Genomic DNA, 14,416 nt, shown 5'->3' on the forward strand with positions numbered 1-14,416 from the left:
CGTTTTTCGATCCCACTCGTCGTTAGCCTTCATTTTTTCGAACTGGTTTGATAATATTTTAACAGAGAAAATTCTGTTACAGCGAAAAGGAGTTTCTGAATACTTTCTAGGATGAGTTATTCAACTTTCACTATACACTGTACATTTTAGTATATTAGAAAATATTAGATAAACATATCGATAAATTATCAATATTTTTACCTTTTCATATACGATCGCATTCTACGTCAATATCCGGGTATACTTTGTGTCTTTTTTATAAGTACATATAAATATTGAATATATATGTACACATATATATATGTGTGTATACAGACGTCGATATGGTACGTACGTACGTATCTGAAATCTCCAATTTACTACTTCGTTTTGCCGGAGGGCTACGCAAAGCGACCCCCATCCGTTCCCCTGATGTGCAGCAATTTTTCGCTCTTCCTAGGTACATGGTGGAAAAAAAGGAGATTCGAAGAAAAAAAAAGAAAGAAAAATAAGAACCAACCAATTTCAACGACGACGTCCCTCTCATATGGTATACACACCTACGTACGTAACAAAAAATGTTACTCGATCGAATCGATTTGATTGTCGAAGATTTTTCGATCATTCGCTACACGATTACTGCAGTTTTGTTTCTTTTTTTTGTTTGTTTTCAGTTTCACGTAATTTCCAGAGCCCGATACGGATCGTTTCTTTCTCGTGGCATGATACGCGGAGGTAACGCAGTACGTAATATATTCGCTAGTTTTGGTGTTGAGAGATTTATACGGCCATGTATTATGCACATTTCTATAGGGGTATCGCGCAGAGAAACTGATAGTGAGAAATGAGATATTCGACCACGAGGAACCGACGGAGAGTAGACGTTGAATACAAATAGACGAAACAGAAGCCTTCGCTCGACGTTTCAAAGGGTAGCTGAAATTCCTGATTGAAAGGTCGTATATATCCACACGCTGTATGGCTTTCTGATAAAAATTCCCATGGTTAAAATTACACGTCTGGATACGTATAATTAATCTCCCTTGTTAACGATTCGTTTCTCTTCATTCATTTTCACGCATTTCGACACATTCATTTGCCTCGCGTCGACGAAGTTTTCTCCGAAAAATCTCGAAATTTTTTCGCGTTCGGTACGGCAAGTTGACTTTCAAAAATCCTAACGAGCATTTCAGTACCAATATTCGTGGAATTTGTAGATGCCGGCCATTTTATATCTCGTTTTACCCCGCGAGGGGTGGAGCACGGTATTGAGAGAAAAAAAATTAAAAAATCACCCAAATACAAACTTTTTCAATCGTGTTAACCCGACGATTTTTATTTCTCTTCTTTCGTTTTTTATTTTTCACTTTTAATTCTACAAATTAGCTCGAAAAAAATTGTTTCTGTACACGTATACGTTTACACGTAAAATATTGACAATATATATATATATATATATCTATATAAATATGCGTACATTCTCGCCGGGTAAACGTAACGCCAGTTTTGTTCATTCTTTCCTCGTCTTCTGCTCGAGAAGTTCGCTAAAATTGACCTCGTGATTATCATTATAATTATTGTTATTATTGTTTTTTTTTGCTTTTTCATTACTTTATTTATTGTATTCATACTTTTCATCATTATTTCGAGCCTTCTAAAAATATACCCGATATTACAGAATCATAAAATCGCGGGTTAACTTTTCGATGAGATTAAACGAACAAATTTTTTTACAACGGATCGAAATCCATTGGAATATTTGTTTCGATTATGCGATTTAAAATTGTTGTTTGCATTTATTCATTTGAAGAGTAAAAAAAATTTCTCTCTTCTTGTTTCCACATATATTCATCTTCGAATTTAGATGATAATGCTGCCGCTGCTGTTGTTTGCCTGACTCAATTACTCGAATAATCTTACGCGATACTTTGGAAGCACCATAGTAAATTCGATTGCGCCGAGAGAAATTAATTGACACGCTAATTGTGAGCGGCAATTATAGTCGTTATGTATTTAGAGAATTTCAACGAAATACGGATTCGCAAATTCTAGGGTTTGAATTCAACTTGTGTACGGTAAAATTTGTAATCTCTTAGATAAAGGTCATCAGAATTTTTGATCCCGTCATCTAGAACGCCAGCTAATTAACTGAAATCAAAGTAAAGAGAGGAGACAATAATAACAATAGAATTACCCGATTATTTCAATAGCATTATTATCACAAAATCAGATTTCACGAGTCTACATATTTATCCCGTTGATTCGGTGTTTGTTAGATTCGGCTTGATCGTCAATGATACAATTTGGTTTGCGAGGATAAAAAACAATCCTTTTAGCTGAAATCTTTGCTAACTTCAGCACCTTCTCGATAAATTTCTTAGAATCTCCTTCTCGACTTTGTTTCCGGTCTATCGATAAAATCAGAAATTTTCAACATCTATCTTTGTCCGACGTGGTGGTCACCCACAGGTGTTATGTATTTATTTGCGTCACATAAGGACAATGGAGGGGGCTATGATCGCCAATTGTCGAACTAGGCCGAACGATAACGAGCGAGAAATTAGCCTAATCGAAGAAGCCGGATCATCCGGTCGTTCTCTTCTCCCTGGGCCGTCGTGCTGATTACACGTGCTGAGTACAAAGGGTAAAGTTATCATCAATTATACATATCAAACTGATCAGTTGTCAATTGTATCGCTCCTGGGGGAGTGAGCCATTTCACTATAATGCGTTATATCTGCAATTATTTCTGCCTAATTTGTCGACCTATTATTTTATATCCACACCTTTTCTTCTGTACAATTTTATCCACATGTGGTCGTCGCCATTTTGTCTTCGCGAATCGTTTTTGCCCATTTCTATAATTTATCTCTTTTATCTAATCTTCGTATTTATTTCGTATTACTTATTTTATATTCCTCTTGTTATGCTTACTTATGCACGTAATTCTATGGTGGGGTGTCCTCTTGTTTATTCTGTTTATATTGACGCGAAGCGAAGGAAGGCCGTTTGAATGACATTATTTGAGAACGTCAATCTACTTTCGGCCGTTTGTGACGACAGGAAAGTAAGTTTTAGGGGTGAATTTCGTCGTTCGTTTGCCGATGTTAAACGAACCATATAATAACGAGTATATATGTGTATATACATATATACATATATATACGTAATTCATCCCCTGTAATATCGCGACTTTGCGAATAATTTGTCGACTGCGACGACGATGTCGATTATCGCGAGTTATCGGTTAGATTTTTTCTCCAATTAACGCGACTCAATCTCTCTTACGTACACACCCTCACCCTTTCCCTACTCATAATTACGATAATGATAATATTAATCATCGTTTATCCCCGCGATCGTACACCTCGCGATTCCCGAAATCACGTTTTCAGATCCTCAAGAGTGGTTCCGAGTATTAAAAGAAGAAAATGAAAAAAAAAAAAAATATACATATAACTATTGCGAAATCGTTCGCCGACTCGGCGTAAAATGTTCCACGTGACGCTGACAAATCCACGTGACTCGATGGCAACCGAAATTAATTTCTACCGAATCCCACCCACGGTACTGAAAATAGATGAAAGACGATAGGGGGTAATTTAACCCTGAAATAGGAGGAGATCTGATCGCTTCTCGAACGATTGCACACACGTATAGGGGTGGGTGCTCACCTACCCCATAGATAACGTATCACATCACATATTCTACGGAAAATAAAGAGTCGGTATAACCGAAGTCATAAAGAAGAAAATCCATAACACCGAAAATGACGAAATAATCGTATTGTGAAATCCCAAAAATCCAAGGCAAATTGAACGCTCAAATTTCTCTGGTCCAGATCGCAATTCCTCTCCACCTATATATATGGGAGGGTGAGCGATAATATGATTGCGTGTGCAGGTTTTTATTTTTGTTTATTTATTTATTTTTCATCCTCTGTTACGTTTTGCGTAATATCCTCGAGGTTTGTCGTTATCAAATCGTTTCTGAAACCGCGGCACGTCATAATAAATGACACACAGTCGGTGTCCGGCACTCGTACATGAACGCGTTTCTACCGCACGCATACTCACCTACGTTCGCGAGTGTGTACACGAATAATATTACTTATCACTGCGAACGATAACAACCAACGATGAGTATGAGCGTATAACGTACTAAAATTTCACCCCCCAAATGTATTATAACGATAAATTTATGGGGAAAAAGGGGATGGTTTCGGTCAATAAATCAGCGAAATTAATCGCAACATTTTAACGCTATTTTTCGCCTGTACTCGTACGTACTGTACGTATCTGACACGATACGCGTTTATCTCGAATTTCGAATTATTTTATTTCATCGATTTTGCGTGACTCCATTTTTTTTTTAGAACACCTGCCGCAGCGCGAGTCTGATTTTGGCGATATCGTCGGTGTAGTTTTGGCGCGTCAATTTTCTTCGATCGCACTAAAGAAATTGAATTGAATAATTTTTTTCAATCGATGGACCGATTACGTTTACTCGACACTTGTTCGGAACGGAAATTATTACCGGCGATCTGATATGTACGCCGTAAATTCAGATTATCATAGCTCATGAAAGATAATAATTATGAGCTTTTCTCGTGTATAATGATAAAGCTTCTGTATACGAGCAGCTGGTTTTGAGTGCTCCTTTCGCATAATAATATTATTGTATTATTCCTTGATATAATTTATCATCCTATTTACCTACTTCGCAACTCGAATAAATATATATATATATAGATATAGATATATGTGTAGCCGGCTATATAAGTTCTTATATAAGAGTATCTGCACCGACCTACACTCATATTTTCTGCTTTTGTTCCTGTTGCAATTACTTCTGCAGCGATATCAACTGCAGGAATAATTATCGTATACCTCTCCTCATCCTATTTTCACAAACGCATACATAATATACATTTCTTATTTTATTTTTTACACCGCTAAAATTTTGAAAATATTTTTCGTCTTTTTTTTACCATTCGACCCATTCGACCTTTTGAAGAACCGATGAAAGAAAAAAAAGAAAAAATCACAAATTCTATCATCGATCGATAATTTATCCAGAAAAGAATAGCTCCAATTTTTTCTTTCGTTTATTAAAAGTCATTCGGATTTTTTTTTTACTTTATAATAACGATTGTAACGCGAGTCGATTAATGCATTAATAATCGGATCCGATTCGGTTGGGAGAGGGAAAAAAAAGAGACGGAGCCAGAGAATAGAAAACGAAGAATAAAAATGAGAAAGGTAGATGAGGGACGAAGATTAATTACGTTGGCAATGGTCGTTCATTTGAGTAAAAATGAAAAAACAAAAAATAATTCTTCTCTCATTTATTAGATAGATATTCGTTTTGTTGGAAATTATTGCAAACTGTGTGATACATATACCTATACCTACATATAGGTAATTTGTTTCTGAGTTACCGGAGCAATAATGTGTTGAATAGTTGAGAATTTCTCGAATTTCGAATAAATGGAATTCCTGCAGGGTAGAGAAGCCCTCCTCCCTTTATCTATTACCGATATAGGTATACCTACTTCCATTTCACTTATTGCCACCAGCCCCGAGTTGCATACAAGTTTAACAGGTATTTTGACTGGCGTCGCTCGCGTTTGTTTTCAAAGCGTTATCCAACCCCTTCGCAGATCGAAGGTCTGTTCAACCCAGGGATATTAATCAAAAGGCTAACCTCCTTCGCATAATACCTCAAATCGTCATAAGCCAAGATCACGGAATTCGTTCGTTTGCTTGACATCACTTTACATTTCTTTATTTTCGCCGTCTCCGAAACCAAAATTCGAATGGTATTGATCTGAGAAAGTCACGTGATTCACGAATCTATTCCATTGACTATTCCGATTTCCTTGAGAAAATAATCCGACGATAATTAACATCGATAGAATCAAAATAATGTCGCAATTCGTCGGGGTTTAAGTATTTATGTGTGAAAAATTGATGAAATAAAACCCCGCCATAGAATCTAACGCCTAAAAAATCATCCCTCCCCCACGTGGTACAGAAATGCGTATGATAAATAGATTCGATACGAAACCCAACGTCGATGCGATTAAGTACATTTTTTTACCTTCGTTTTTACTTCGAGCGAAAAAAAGAAATCGTTAAATAACTGAAATAATGCGTTTGTTTTCTCGCCGTCTCTACACGCTCCCGCAGATATCCCCGTGTAATGGACGATAATATAGGTATTCATCCGATTATTATTTACATCATCGCGCAACGGTCAAAAAGAATGAGAGAATAAAGAGACAAAAAATAAATCGTGAAATGAAGGGAAAACCTAATTTCATTTTATTCGATTACCAAATCAAAGATACGTGCTATACGTGGCACACCTATTATTTCAGGGTCTTCTTTACTTAGTCCTACGTGTGAGTACCGTTTCGCTTCATCCCCCCGTATACCCCAGTTCTTTTTCCACGTGAGTTTTTTTTTCATTTTTTTAAAAACATTTTTTTCCTTTTCTCTTTTCAAACGGATCGGGTTCCGTTCGAGTATCTCTATGCAGGGGTTGGAGTTGTAACTATTTTTGTCTTTTTTTCCTTTTCGCTCTGTTCAGTTTACACAAACTTGACATCACGCACGCCCTCCAAAAAGTGATTGAACAAAGAGAGAGTACGGAGGAAGCGGAAAAAAAAGAAAAAATTCAAAGAAATAAGTGACATGAAAAATGGTGAATGTTTGAAGAGAAAATTTTACATCCAACAAATCATTCAGATTCTCTTTGATCTTTCCAAAATAATCAATAATTATGTAAAAAGAGGTAGAAATTTTGAAAAAAGAACCGCAACTCTATGAACGGAAAATCGGTGGCGTTGAAAATAAAAATTCAAGGATATACTTCCTTCGTTGGGTACTTTTTGCGTTGCTGAATTTTTAATACTTTTTTTGAAAGAGGTTTTTTTTTTTTTACGTACATTCACACAGGCGTGTCTCCGTCGGGAATTGGGGTCGAGTCCCCCGATTAAATGCGAGGAGTTGAGGGAGGGACCCGACTGGATTATTGGGGAAGGTCAAGTTCAGGTCGGCTTGGGTTAACCTGGATGAAATAAAGTCCGTTTTACGACGAGCGTTGGGACTTCCAAATAACCTAACCCTTGTACACCCCGCAGGAATATATTCGCGATGGAAGGATAACGATTTCATAGTAGCAGTCAGCTGTGTACGTATACATTTTGTCTACTCGCGCGATGGAAATTATCGCACAATGACGAAATAATTTTCACGTTTGTCAATTCGATGGAAAGGGGTTTTTGTCTGATCGAATTTTTGCTCAAAACGGCGCCGAACCTGAGCGCCTGCATCGGCGAACGAGGGAGGAGAAAAAAAGAGAGAAGAAATAGATAAAAGATTGACGAGCGTTGCCAAAAGTACACCGGTGACACGTTGAGATTATTGTTTTTGGATGAAGTTTTCAGGTGTAAATGGGGAACGTCGTCAGCTGCTGCCAAGCACAGGTGTAGGTGTACAGGAGCCAGTAAAGCGGAGCGAACGTCACACTTGGCGGATAGGATAGGTATAATACCCTACCTGCAGTTTTGAAATTATTCATTTCAATAGAATCGATCAAGCGGACTACGCTCGCGTTGATTCCCTGGAAACAATGGATGAAATATTACAAATTAAGGTCAACTGCAGTGCAGCTTCCCCAGATATTGAGATGCGCCGAGATAACCAGCCGTATTCCGTACGGAGGTGAGAAACTGATCGAGTTAAAATATACCTATATCCTAGTATATACTTGTGCGCCTATATTTATGTGCATATACATACTCACGTACATATATATATGTAACTAAAATAATCTTCCTCGCAAATATGGGAGAGCGAGTTAAGCGAATAGGTGCAGCAGTATACGAATTAATAACGACGTGGGAAAAATTACGGCCGTGTGGATTTCAAAAAATTCTATAAATTCGCACATTCGCCATCGTGTTCGAGAGATAAATGAACGAATAAAAATTTTGTATGTTCGTAAACAAAAAGCAAAAAAACTAAAATAATGAAAAAGCAAACGAATTTTACACGACCCGCACAAACGTATCGTTGAATTTATTATACTATACACACCGGGCGCTATCGGTGCCCGCATTAAAAAAAAAAAAATCTCCAAACTTTGAAAAAGAAAGAGACGAATTTATTTCCCCTCGTACGGATTATGTGCTGTAACAAACAAGAGCGGGTTATAAAGAGAGATGAACGATTGAGAGAAAAAGAAATAGAAATAATGATAAATAAAATCAAGGGAACGAAATAATAATAAAAAAATTAACGAACGTACAAAAAACGATGTAACACCCATTTTTCTCGCGCGCGCAACTAATTAAAAAGGCGACAAAGAATTTACACGTCGTTCAACAGAGAGAATAAAAAAAAGTGACGCTAATTCTACCTTTGCTTTTCTTTTCTCTTGTAACCTAATTTTTATCCGGATTAGTATCTTATAAAGTTGAATTACGCGAGGTAAAAATTAACCTCAGGTTTTACGATTTTCGATTCAAACATTTTTGCTTTTTTTTTTTCTCTCTCTCTCTCTCCCTCTCTCTTTTTCGTAATTTTATTCTCGTACGACACGACGAAGGGGTTGAATCGGACTAGGGATGTTTTGTGCGTTTAATCATCTTTTGAAAATTTTTCCCTTTTTTTTTTTTCTGTCTCCCGTCAACAGGACGGAGAAAGAGACAGCTCGAGTTGTCGAAATACCCGCGAAATTCTGGAGAGAGAAAAAAATTCGTAGAATATATACGTACATGTACATGTGTACGTATCACGTGTACATACATGTGTATCCTTTACATAAATTTGTAATGTCCCTCGTCAAGTTTAAACAGCGTCACAGGTGCTGATGCTTTCGCATGGTTTGGATGAAGGACTACCGAGGGTAGCTGTATGTACATACACCACGTAATACATGATGCATGCACACATAATACGGACATATATGTCTGTATATGGTTCGTAATTTTTTTTTTTCAAATAAATTACACACTTGGTACAACAAGCCTCGAAATTTGAGCGACACGATACCGCGTCGTACAGCGTAAAATAGAAAATGAAAAAAACAAAAAAAAAAAAAAAGCTCCATCTCCGCAGATTCTCACCCTTTGCTTACTCGTTTTAACATCGTTTAGCTTGCGACGTGTGGTTAATTTTGTACGCAGGGTTTTAGTGGGGCAAATGAGACACCGGTATTACACGCAATCGTGGGATATTAGCTCTATCTTTTTTTTTTTTTTTTTTACTGGTTTCGAACAACGATGCAGGTGAACTTTTTTGACAGGTAAGAAAAAACGTGTGATACCTGCAGTCGACGGTTGTCGAAACGAATTCCGATGTTGAAACGAAAAAGTCGGATGAGAAAAAGATGAGGAGAAAGTAAGAGTGGAAGAAAGAAAAGCGCAAGTGAGTTTGGTATTTTTGAAAGCTTTTGTACGTCTGCGATTAAATATGTATTCTAGAATTCTAGATTCTAATAATATTTGTTTCACAATTAGAGAAGAAATTTAGCATTCTTTGTACAAACTCGTAGAACAGATCCAGTAGGCGAAGTTCAACAGCAGCGTCTGTGAATATTAAACTAGATACTGTATAAACTTGAATAACTTAAAGTTCGGAGCTCTCGTAATCGCTGCGGGTGACGCGTTGTTTCGCGGTAATAGTGTAATACAGAGATGCGGTTGGAAATACATCGATGACAATGCGGTCATCGAGTTGGTGAAGCTGCGCTGCACGGTGTGTAACGTATAACATTGTGTCTATTATATACATGTACTATGTGGGTGCCGCCGTTCTTGTATGCATTTAATATAAGGATCGTTTCTACTGCAGGTTCGGTTACTCGGACGAGCGATCTCCCAACGTTTGTGACTCTGATGATTTCCCAGATGCTTCGCTGTGTTATGTATATATACTTGTAAGTATATACGGTATAGGTATATATATATATATGTACGCTCCCATTCTCATCCTCTTAACGTTAGAAACCTGGAGCTTGTTAAGGACCTTATACGCCGAGGCATGAAGGAGCGGAATTCTAGCTCCTTTCAGAAGGTGCCTTCGGAATCTATCGCCCATCCAGACCAGCCCTCCGGCCCAACCCACCCAGCAGCCAACCTAATCTAATCTCCGATTTAGAACAAACCTATCCATATATATATCTGACCTGCAACGGGAAACGAATCTCCTGGAAAACAGACTTCAAAGCTCATTGCAACTATGGTGAAAAAAATCGTTATTTTTTTTCTTCCACTGTTTTTTTTTTTTTTTTGGTCTTTGAAAAGGTACCACTGGTATCACTTGGAGGAAGTAATTCCATATTTTTCTTCGGGGTAATTAGTGAAAAAAATTTCTCAACATTCGATGAAAGCGATGTGATTTTTTTGCGTTTTATTAGCGTAAGGGAAATAGCTGGTTCGAGAATTAATCGATTTACTTTGAAAGGATCCGATTGATTCGGTCTGGGAGGTACACAGCTGCTAATTTAGTACAATTGGTTTTCAGTACTGTGAAGCTTCACTCGATCTCTCCTCATCAATCAAGATAAACGATCAAGTTTCAACGATTTTTCGATCCAACCAAACCCATACCCGTAAACCTTGGTATATAAAACTGTCGGGCATTTCTGCAGCACAATTGGAGAAAAAGGTAAAAGAAAAAAATTAGATGAAAAAAGAAATGAAAATAACATCAAAAGAAACCCCTCACTTCTCGCAGAGCTTTAAAATCTGAAAGCTGCATGTTATCGATCTGTGCGCGATATGGTTCGTCATTTTTATTTTTATTTTTTTTTTTTTTCACCTAGACGGATAAGCTTAATTCTTGTTTTCGTGGCCATCGTTGAATCGGGTGATAATGATTGCGATATAAGTAGTTAGATTATGTAAAAAATTCTTTGAATTGTTTAGCGTCGCATTCAGGTGCAGGAGTCTTCGGTCTTACGTTATAACCGCGTCAATTCGCCCAGTCTGTTGAATTTCCAACTGTTAAGTTAATAAACGGAATTAATCTAATTGCCTCCTACTCTCGAACATGCGTATACATTGGATACCGCGTCTCCGTAGATATGTATTATACATTTGTGTACATATGTATATGTACCGATGTGTTCTATGCGCGAGTCGCGTTTCCCACCATACATGGGTTAGGTATGCAGAGATATGACTTTCTCGTTCTGACAAGCGAAATAGCCGATTATATTTGACGAACGTTCCCTCGTTTCATTTGCAACGTCAAACCGTAATACGTTCGCAAGTTAAGTTCTCCCTGTACAAACACCAGGGTGCAATTCCACCCGTATTGTGTTTTCTCAAACGCTCCGTTTCCGCCCCTCATAATTTTGCGAGATTGCATCAACCGTATATATATACGTATAATATAAACACGTACCTCGAGGTAACAAGTTTTACGAATATGAGAAAAGAATAGAGAGAGAAACCAAAAATCACTCGTTCGTTTTTTCTCTTCGATCCGAAAAATTCTATCATAAATTCTTTGACGGTTTCGCGATCGAATTACAATTGATGCGTGGCACGTACGTAGGTAATGAGTATTTCCGTCCATTTTTTTATCCCGAGAAACGTGACGAATTTAGCGCAAGAAAAAAAGTGCTACTCGTTCTCGTTTCAAAGAACTAGTTGCGAAAGGTGAGAAAAATGAAAGGAACGAAAAAGAAAAAATTCGCAAGGCAAGGAAAACGCTGACGAAATATGCCGCGTGCATGTTATACGATTCAAGGGTGAATCGTTGGGTTGAAGAATCGAACAAAAAAAAATAAAAATAAATAAATGCTGATCGAATGCTGCCGTTTTGCTTAGAGGGATGATAAATATGTATACGGTTATACACCCCGGAGGATAACTGAATTACGTGAATTTAATACTACGTAATCCGATGGCTCTTGTTTCGCCGATATCGCACTCCCCGATTCCGGACCTTTTGAATAAAAAATGATGCGAAGAAAGTCGCGGCTGCTGCATCGACCCGCTATAGATATCATTTTTTTCGTTCGACCGTCCGACGACTGTCTTCGGATTTTTATTTCATCCTGCTCCTTCTTCTTCGTGGTTTTTTTTTTTTTTCTTCTCCCTTCTCTCTTTTCGCCCGCTATAGCCTGTGGCTTTAATTAGTCGGTCCGTGCACCTGATTACAGATATAAATTTTTTTAAACCCCGAACGAGTCCGTTTTCCAAAAAAAAAAAAACAAGAAAAAAATTGTAGGAATATCTACCCGCGGTGGTCTCATCGAGCGTCGCTATAGAACGATTATGTACGATTACTCCAGGTTTAAAAAAAGAGAAAAAAAAACAAAAAATTTTTTTCCGCTACGTACTTGTACATTTATAATTTCACACTTAATAACAAAGGGTAAAGAGTGAGTTGAGAAAAAACGGAGGAAAAGAAAAAAAGAATTATGAATAAATAAAACTCTGAAATTGAGTCAGTTTATTTTTAGATGAAAGTGATTATTAAAAACCTTACTAACGATCTCTATCTCGTCCTCGTCTTATAATTGTACCGTTATATGCGCTATCTGATGTTACATTACCTATATCCGTATTTTTTCTAATTATAAATTTTCACGAAAAATATGTACGTATTTTTTCGCTCTGTTTTTTGTCAAAAGTTTATCACAAGTATTGATAAATCGTTGGCGCTTACGAATCTCAGTGCATCAATTGACATTTTGTACATCTATTTTTTTTTTCCACGTACAGTCAACACTTTCGCGGTTATATACCACGCAGATATACCCGTGCAAATAAGATTAAGGGTATCAAAACTTGTGTGACATTTTTATAATATTCGTTTTAACGCGAACCCCGGAATTTTCTACCGACAAGCCCTAGGTTTAACCGGTCTTTATACGTTATTTACATGCATATATGCATACATATATATTAACTAGATGAAAACAGAAAAGGAAAGATGAAAAAAAGGAACATGTAGAAAAAAATTTAAAAACATACTTTCAAAACCTTTTTGAGCAGGCAGCGAACTGTGTGTACCCTACCACCCCTGCATTAATTATATGCCGCATTCCTACCACTTCTGTGCAGCGCAGCGCGGCGCAGCGCGGCGCAGCTTTTACGCACGGTAATTTAAATTTTTTATTTATTTAAATTATAAATACATTATTATACCTCTACCCGTATGGTATGTATGTGTGCCACAATTTAAGCACAAACGACTTTGCGGAAATGTGTGTGGTAGGCGTATAGAGAATTCTTTCATTTATTTTCATCGCGTTATGCAGTTGTAGAGAACGGGCGAGAGAGCGTTTGAAAAATTGCGAATTTTGGTAAGACGGAAAACAAAAAAGAAATCAAATAATCCGTCATCATCGATGGAGCTTTTCGAAAGTTTTTCGATCTTATATTTCATATACCAGGTGGTCTGAATTCTTTTAATTTCAAAAATTAACATTCGTTTTCTCGATCACTTTTTGCAAAGTTAATTGGAAGAACAATGAATTTTTTTTTTTTTTATTTCATAACGACGGTTGCATCCCTTACGAGCACCCTTAGCAACGTAATATTTTTTCATATCAAATTGGTCTTCATCAATCTCTTCTCTCGAGCATTCATCAGCTCAACTTATCGTTAGATACAATATGTGAGAGAAAAAAGCAGTGCGTTCAAATCCAAGCGCACGTTCAATTAAATTAGCCCGCCGTTGATATCATGAATTGATCGATTGAGAAAAAAACTTTCTTCATTGATACATTCAATTTTTTTCACTAAATGATCCGTGCTTTCGTTTTCGAGACTTACCGGTCCGATCTTCCGTTCATCCCTCGTTGATGAATTTTTTCTTGTTTCACTTCTACGAAGAATTTTTATTTCAAAGTTTTTTCTCTCCCCTTCAGAAGCTCGAAAAAGTTTTCTGTACGAGCTTTTTCGAATCAAAAAAGAAAAAAAAAATCACTGACAGTTTTGGCTGTAATGTTGAAAATTTTTTTAGTTACGTCTCTCGTTTGTTTGTTATCTTTCTTTCTTTCTCGCTTATCGTTGAACTTGCTACTCGTGTAAGGGTCGGTTGACGACTGTCTACTTAAAAGCTTGCAAGCTCCCTCCACCCCACGTGGCTTCGCTCTTGGCGGACGGATCCCCTGCACCAGCGCTTCCTTCGGAAGCTTTTCGTACTTCGAACGACCTGAAAATTGATGGAAAAATTAGTTTACAACCCCTGCCGACTCCCCCACCCCCCTACCCCTTCACCCTCGGGTTTAGGAATCGAACGAAAATTGAAGAAAGAAATAAATATATCGTAAATAAATTTCACAAGTTGTCCGGTATCGCAACGTACGCGACGATATCGCGTATGAATCGCGCCGGCAATCTTGATCTGTTTTCAAAAGTTAGAATTCTTAGTAGAAAAAAAATTGCAGAAATTTTACACCTACC

At 37.3% G+C, this 14,416-nt stretch overlaps 1 protein-coding gene across 1 annotated transcript in view; it reads right to left on the reverse strand.

Moving 5' to 3' along the window:
* The window catches only part of LOC105688015 (zwei Ig domain protein zig-8), a 44,928-nt gene extending 30,867 nt beyond the window's left edge, over positions 1-14,061 (reverse strand). The window contains exon 1 of the mRNA XM_048658427.1: positions 13,784-14,061. The gene's annotated coding sequence lies outside the window, so the exon portion shown is untranslated. The remainder of the gene's footprint in view (positions 1-13,783) is intronic.
* Between the last annotated feature and the right edge of the window lie 355 nt (positions 14,062-14,416).

This window comes from Athalia rosae, chromosome 7 (genome assembly GCF_917208135.1).
Source record: "Athalia rosae chromosome 7, iyAthRosa1.1, whole genome shotgun sequence".
Classification (NCBI taxonomy): Eukaryota; Metazoa; Arthropoda; class Insecta; order Hymenoptera; family Athaliidae; genus Athalia; species Athalia rosae.